This window comes from Zingiber officinale, chromosome 2A (genome assembly GCF_018446385.1).
Source record: "Zingiber officinale cultivar Zhangliang chromosome 2A, Zo_v1.1, whole genome shotgun sequence".
In the NCBI taxonomy this organism is placed as follows: Eukaryota; Viridiplantae; Streptophyta; class Magnoliopsida; order Zingiberales; family Zingiberaceae; genus Zingiber; species Zingiber officinale.
In genome coordinates this window covers 47,245,135-47,252,139 of record NC_055988.1, presented here as the reverse complement: position 1 = coordinate 47,252,139, position 7,005 = coordinate 47,245,135, and positions in this window count along the sequence as shown.

Here is a 7,005-nt window from a genome sequence, read left to right as displayed (position 1 = left end):
GCTCGGTTTGTTGCAGGTTCGCTGGAGCACTCGAGGGTCCAGCAGGGAGTGTCACGTCCCCAGCGTCCGTTGACTTCTGATTCGGACAGGATCAGGCAACAATGTCAAAGTGTTATCGGATGTAAGGGTATGGTTGTCCAAATAATTTTATATGAAGGACTTAGGAGAATGTGCATACATTCTTGGGATCAAAGTTATAAGGGATCGCAAGAAAAGAATGTTGTGTCTATCTCAAACTTCATATATAGATATAATCCTTGCTCGTTTTAGCATGCAGAACTCCAAGAAAGGTTTCTTACCTTTTAGTCATGGAGTAGCCTTATCTAAAGAGATGTCTCTAAAGACATCAAAGGAGATAGAGGATATGAAGGAAGTTCCTTATGCTTCGGTTGTAGGAAGCCTTATGTATGAAATGTTGTGTACGAGACCTGATATCTGTTTTGCCGTGGGCATGGTTAGCAGATATCAAAGTAACCCTGGACAAGGACATTGGACTGTTGTAAAGCATATATTGAAGTACCTGAGAAGGACTAGAGATTATATGCTAGTTTACCAAGCAGACGATTTGCTCCATGTGGGTTACACGGATTTGGATTTCCAATCAGATAGAGACAACAGTAAGTTTACATCAGACTATGTGTTTACTTTAAGAGGTGGAGTCATTGCATGGAGGAGTGTTAAGTAGAAATGCGTTTCAGACTCAACCATGGAAGCTGAGTATATGGCAGCTTCTGAGGCAGCCAAAGAAGCAGTATGACTCAGGAATTTCCTAATGGACTTAGATGTGATTCCTGGTTTGCCCAAAATCATCACAATTTATTGTGATAATAGCGGTGCAGTTGCAAACTCGAATGAACCACGAGCCCATAAGGCAAGTAAATATATAGAGCGCAAGTACCACCTAATACGAGACATCGTCAACCGAGGAGAAGTTATCGTCGCCAAGATTGCATCAGCAGATAACCTGGTAGATCCTTTCACTAAGGCCCTTCTGGCGAAAGCTTTTGATCGGCATGTGGGAGGGATGGGAATCAGATGTATGGCAACAGATATGGAAGCTTAGTCTTTTAGTATAAGTGGGAGATTATTGGAGTGTATACTAAAAGCCTAGCTTTTGTAAACATTTATTTTTGAAATAAAAGAATCACATTGGTCAAATGTCTATATTTATTTGTTAAATATAGTTGTTCAATTAATTTATAAAGTAGATAACATGGTGTGTGGTGTCACACACAGAAGATCATGTTAACAGCTCTTTATAAATTATAAACAGTTGCTCACGACTAAGATGGAAAGGAACAAACCATTGGTATAGTCGTAGTGTAATTAGGTATTAGTTTATATTGACTAATAAATTACACTAGTACACTTTAAGTGTATTGAGTAGGACCATTTTAGGTAAGTTCTTTTTATACTGACTTAATAAAAGAACTAGACCTTAGTTATTATGGAAGTGTGTACTCTTAATCCTAATATAATAACAAGCATATATATTTAGTATCTATTTCTTTAACTTATCAAAGGGTGAGATTTAGCTTGATAAATCAATAGGCCCGATAAGTTGGGAAATGATATTACTTATAGTGTGTGTTGTTGATTATAGAAGGAAACTGTGTCCTAATTATGTAGATTGAGAATATCCCCAAGAGGAGCTCATAAGGATTGTCATGTTAAACCCTGCAGGTGGACTTAGTCCGACATGACAATGAAGTTGAGTGGTACTACTCCTGGAGCTAGATATTAATTAAGTGAGTTGTCAGTAACTTACTTAATTAGTGGACATTCGTTATCTTAAACATAGAGAGACTAACACACTCATGATAAGAAGGAGCCCATAAATGTAATTTGGGATTGGTGCGGTAGTGCAACAATAACTGTCTAGTGGAATGAGTTATTGTTGATGAACTTGAGTTGTGTGTTCAGGAGGAACACGGGATACTCAAGCTCATCGAAAAGCCAAAACTAATTTCTCCTCTAGGTCCCTGTCGTAGCCTCATTAGTGCCTTATAAACCACTCATTAAAAGCCCTTCTTGGTGTCCAAGAAAGGAGGTCGGCCCATTACTTGGTGACCAAGCAATGGTCGGCCACCATCTTCTCTATGGGGTCGGGCCTATTGCTTGGTGACCAATCAAGTAGGGGTCGACCATAATAAATTCAAATAGGAAGGGTGTTTTGAATTTTTAAAATCTTATCTTTGTAGAAAACTATAAGTTTTAAAAAAGATATTTTAATTTTAAAAACTTTCCTTATTTGAATTAGGCCACATGGTTTAATAGAGAGTTTTAAAAGTTTTTAAAACTTTCCTTTTTTAACCATCCTCATGGTTTTAGAAAAAAAAAGGAAGAGAAGTTTTAAAAATTAAAATTTTCTATTCATGTTAAAAAAAGGAAATTTTTGAAGAGAAGTTTTAAATTTTAAAACATAGTTTTAATTTTTAAAACATTCCTTTTTAACATCCACTTTAGGAAAGAGAACTTGTAAAATTTTATAAGAGGATTTCTTTTCGTAAAATTTTATAAAAAAAAAATATATTTCCTTATCCTTGATGAGGTGGCCGGCCACCTTGCTTGGTGCCCAAGCAAAGGGCCGGCCAATCAAATTAAATCCTCAATCAATCCATGATTGGTGATTGATTCAATCAAGAGGAAAGAAAAGGAAAAATTAGAGGAAGATTTTAATTTTTGTAAAAATTCTTCCCTTATTTGCCTTTGGCAAGTAATATAAAAGAAGGGGTGATGAGGCCTCATGAGGAACAATTCTTATTCTCTTGCTTGGTGGTTCTCTTGGCGTGGTCGGCCCTCTCTCTTCTCTCTTTCCCTTTTCTCTCTTTTCTTTTGTGGTGGTGGTGGTCGAAAATTAGAAGAAGGAGAAGAAGGCTTTGGGTGGTGTTCATCTTGGAGGATCGTCGCCCACACGACGCCCAAGGCGAGGCGAGGAATACGATAGAAGATCTCGATGTCATTAGCTTGCAAAGAAAAGGTATAATTAGCAATTGTTTTCCACATCATGCTAGTTATTTTTCTTTGTATGAATTCCAAACACAAGAGGCATTAGATCTAGTTTTTCGAATTAGTAATTCGTGTTTGTGTTTTTCTTTGTTTTTTGAATTTGTGATTCGATTGTTCTTTTTGGTTAAACCTAGAGTTATATAAGGAAATTAAATATTAGCTTTCCTTAAAAGGCTTTGTCTAGGAAGTGGTAGTTGCTCCCATATCCAAGAAGGCCTTGTGCCTCGCCATGTTTAACCTGGAAGCCAATTTTGAAAATTAATATTTAATGGAATTTATAACATAGGTGGATTTGAATCAATAGTGTTAAGTTCCGCTTGCGATTCAAATCTAAACCATTAAGAACAGATAAGTTAAATTTGGAATCAATGATGTTAAGTTCCGTCTGCTATTCCTAATTTAACTTCTAAAAAACACAATAGGTTGTTTAGGAAAGGTTCGACACTTGTACAAAATTTTTGTACAGTGGAACCGGTGAAATATGTTATTTTTAACATTTAATTTTAAGTTTGTTAAATTTAGTTTTAATTTTATTCTTATATTTTCTTTGCCTTTTAAGTTGATATGAATAGTGGAGTTTATTAGATTAACCTTATCATTAAAATTTAATTTTTTGTTAATTAAATTATCTTGGGTTTGGATAGGATTTTCTAGATTGATATTGTCTAGATTATTAAATAATTTATTAAGAAATTTATTAATTTTATCTAGATCAATATTGACCTTGTCATCTTTATCATTTGAATTTTTAGATTTGTTTAGGTTTAAATTTGAATTTTTAGATTTATTAATTATTTTTAGATTTTCTATATTTTCTAAATTAATTAGATTTGTTTTATCAGAAAATATTCTAGGGGAATTTTTGCAAGTATTATCAACTATACTATTTTCACATTAATTTTCAGAAATATCCAAATTAACATGCATATTATTTACACTACTATTAGCAAGAGTATTTTGGTAAATATTACTAACCTTGAGCTCAACCCCTAATTCAGTAGGTTTTTCCATTGGATCTGACTCGAGTCTAGATTCAATTTTAACTTGATCGTTTAACTCCAACGGCTCCTCGTGAAGCATGGTCAAACAGGTCCAAAACTCGTGGGCATCCTTGACTTTTCCTATCATGCAATTAACTTTGTTAGGTAATAAATCTGAAATTAACTTTATTACCTTTTGGTTTGCTTCTGAGTTTTGTGTTGATCTTCTCAGTGCCAAGCCACTATCAAAGTCGTTCATGAAAATGAAGCTTTCCATCTGCATCCTCCACAATTTGAATTCATACCTCTCGTATATCTCATATGAAGGTGGTTCGTAAATGCTCCGTCCTTCTAGAAGAGACATTGATCTTGGACACAAGGAAACAAACAAATAGAGTCCCAAGACTTGGTCTTGGATTAGTAGTGCTGGAGAAACAGAAATATGGGTGAAAAAAAATAAAATATTAATAAAATATTAAAAAATATTATTACAAATTTTTGAAATTGCGATATTTCGCTAATACCGACCAATGGTGAAAAAAATGAAAATGAAGTTTTCAAAAACGATTTTGGAGGGAAAAAATGAAAGGCGTAAGAATATTTTTTAAAACCAAACGATGTCTATTTTACTTTTAAAAAGGACCCCCCTTGCTTGATTGGTGGTTGCACCAATTCATAGCGGTACCAGCTCTGATACCACTTGTTGGATCGAAGCGTTTAATAGAGGGGGGCTGAATATCGATTATAAAAATCTCGAGTAAACAACGAAATAAAAAATGCGAAAAGAATGACATAAGTAGTTTTACTTGGTTCGGAGCTTGTGTCGACTCCTACTCCAAGGCCCGCACGCAAGGGTGCTTTCGATGGACAATCCACTAGAAATTCAGAATAATTGTTTACAATTTAAAGTATAAGAATGCTAATAGAAAAAGACAATACTGACAAAAGGAACGAAAAAAAAGAGCAGCGCGTTGTCAGAGTGTCTTCGCAGCGTCGCAGGAGCACAAGAGAGCGAATCGTCAGTTGTTGTTCTGAGTCCAGCCTCTACCCTCCTTATATAGGAGGTTCGGGATGCCCGAAACCTCCAGGGCGCCCTAAATATGGCGTAGCCCACCCAACCAGGATGCTCCATGTGGCGAAATGACGTTGCGGATATATTTTGCATTCCGGGCGCCTGGGTCCCTCCCGGGCGCTCGGACCACTCTTTTCCGGAAATTCCTTCTCGTGCACAAAAGAGTTAGTCCGAGGCAAAATACAAATAATATTATCCTGCAAAATAAAGTGTTAGCACAGTTCAAAGTTAACAATCAGAGTATTAGCTAAATTCCGTCTTCTTGAAACCGGAATCTAGTCACGATCTCGACTTAGATATCTGAAATAGGTCTAAGTCGGATCGACGCCTAATGTTCCCTTCTCGAGAACGCGTCCTCACAGTCACTCCTCTCCAGTGATTTACCTTCACTTACCTGCCAGACGTCAAGGTCAGCCCTTCGACCTGTCTGGGCTTTATGCCAGCTATCCGGTCAGTCCGTCGACCTAACTGAGCTTCCCTACAACACTGAGTTAGCACAGTATTAATAGAATGCAAGTATAACCTAGGGTTACCTCCTAGGGTTGCCTAGCTTCACTCACTAGGACTTCCATTGCCTGACTTCACTCACCAGGACTTCCTCCACCTAGCTTCACTCACTAGGGCCTGACTTCACTCACCAGGACTTCTTCCACTTAGCTTCACTCACTAGGGTCTGGCTTCACTCATCAGGATTTTCTCCACATAGCTTCACTCACTAGGGCCTAGCTTCACTCACCAGGACTTCCACCACCTAGCTTCACTCACTAGGGTCCGGCTTCACTCACCAGGACTTCCACCTTGCCTAACCTTTGGTTAGGACTTACCTTTGCTAGTCATATAGTCCTGACTAGACTTCTCTTTCCCAAACATCAGGTCCTGTTTGTGTCAACCCTTGGTCATATTGTCAAACATCGAAACCCTAGAGGTCGATTGCACCAACACTGAGTGGCACCCGATTGCTATCACGACACTCTGCCGAGCAGGAGTTGCATAACAAAGGAGGAGGGGAACAAAGGTGGAGAACTTCTGCTTGTGTGTGTCAGCAAAAGGTTGGTTGTTCCACTTAGGTAAATTTTGCCCTGACCATTAGGCATTTGGCGCGCAGGTCATGCATACACACGAGTCAACATGGTTCAGTGCAATCTGGGCCTTGGATTTGTACTCCCGGTGCACCCACGCGTGAAAAAGAATCTCTCCCAATATATTTGTTCACATCCTCAATGCATGTGAATCAATATAAACCAACTAACATGTTATAAAACTCTCAATGTGAGACTAAATATCATTCACAATAGAACATCTTTTCTCTTCTACCTCTTCTCCATTCACATCACTTATATCCAACCCTATCTTTATCTGTTAAATACGTCTTACTTGCATTATCAATTCAAATCGTCTCACCTGACCCATTTACGGGCACTCAACTCGTTGATTTATATGAACTATTTGATTTGCCTAGGTTCATATTCCCAACCCATTGGACCCACTAAAATCATTTGAATTGTTTGGTCCATATTATCAACCTTGCTTTGCCTACTTAACTAGTTCACTCCATCAAATTTGTTCAACCAATATAACTAGTTAGGCCTTCTCTCTCTCTCTCTCTCTCTCTCTCTCTCTCTCTCTCTCTATATATATATATATATATATATATATATATATATAGGTTTTAGGGTTTAGTATTTATGTTCTAGAGTTTAGGGTTTAGGATTATACTAGTAATTACACACATACATTGTGTGAACTAGACCTCTTATATCAAGTGAGACAATACAGGGAGAGATCTCATAGAAGAAGAATTAATCTATGAAAAATAGCTATAAGTGGCTCCATCCCTGGTTGTGTGTGTAATACACGTTCGATAATCCCAACAATAAACGATTGTAATAGACTTTCTCTTATAAAAAATTAATTTAATATCGTACTTGATCTTAGCCAAAAGTC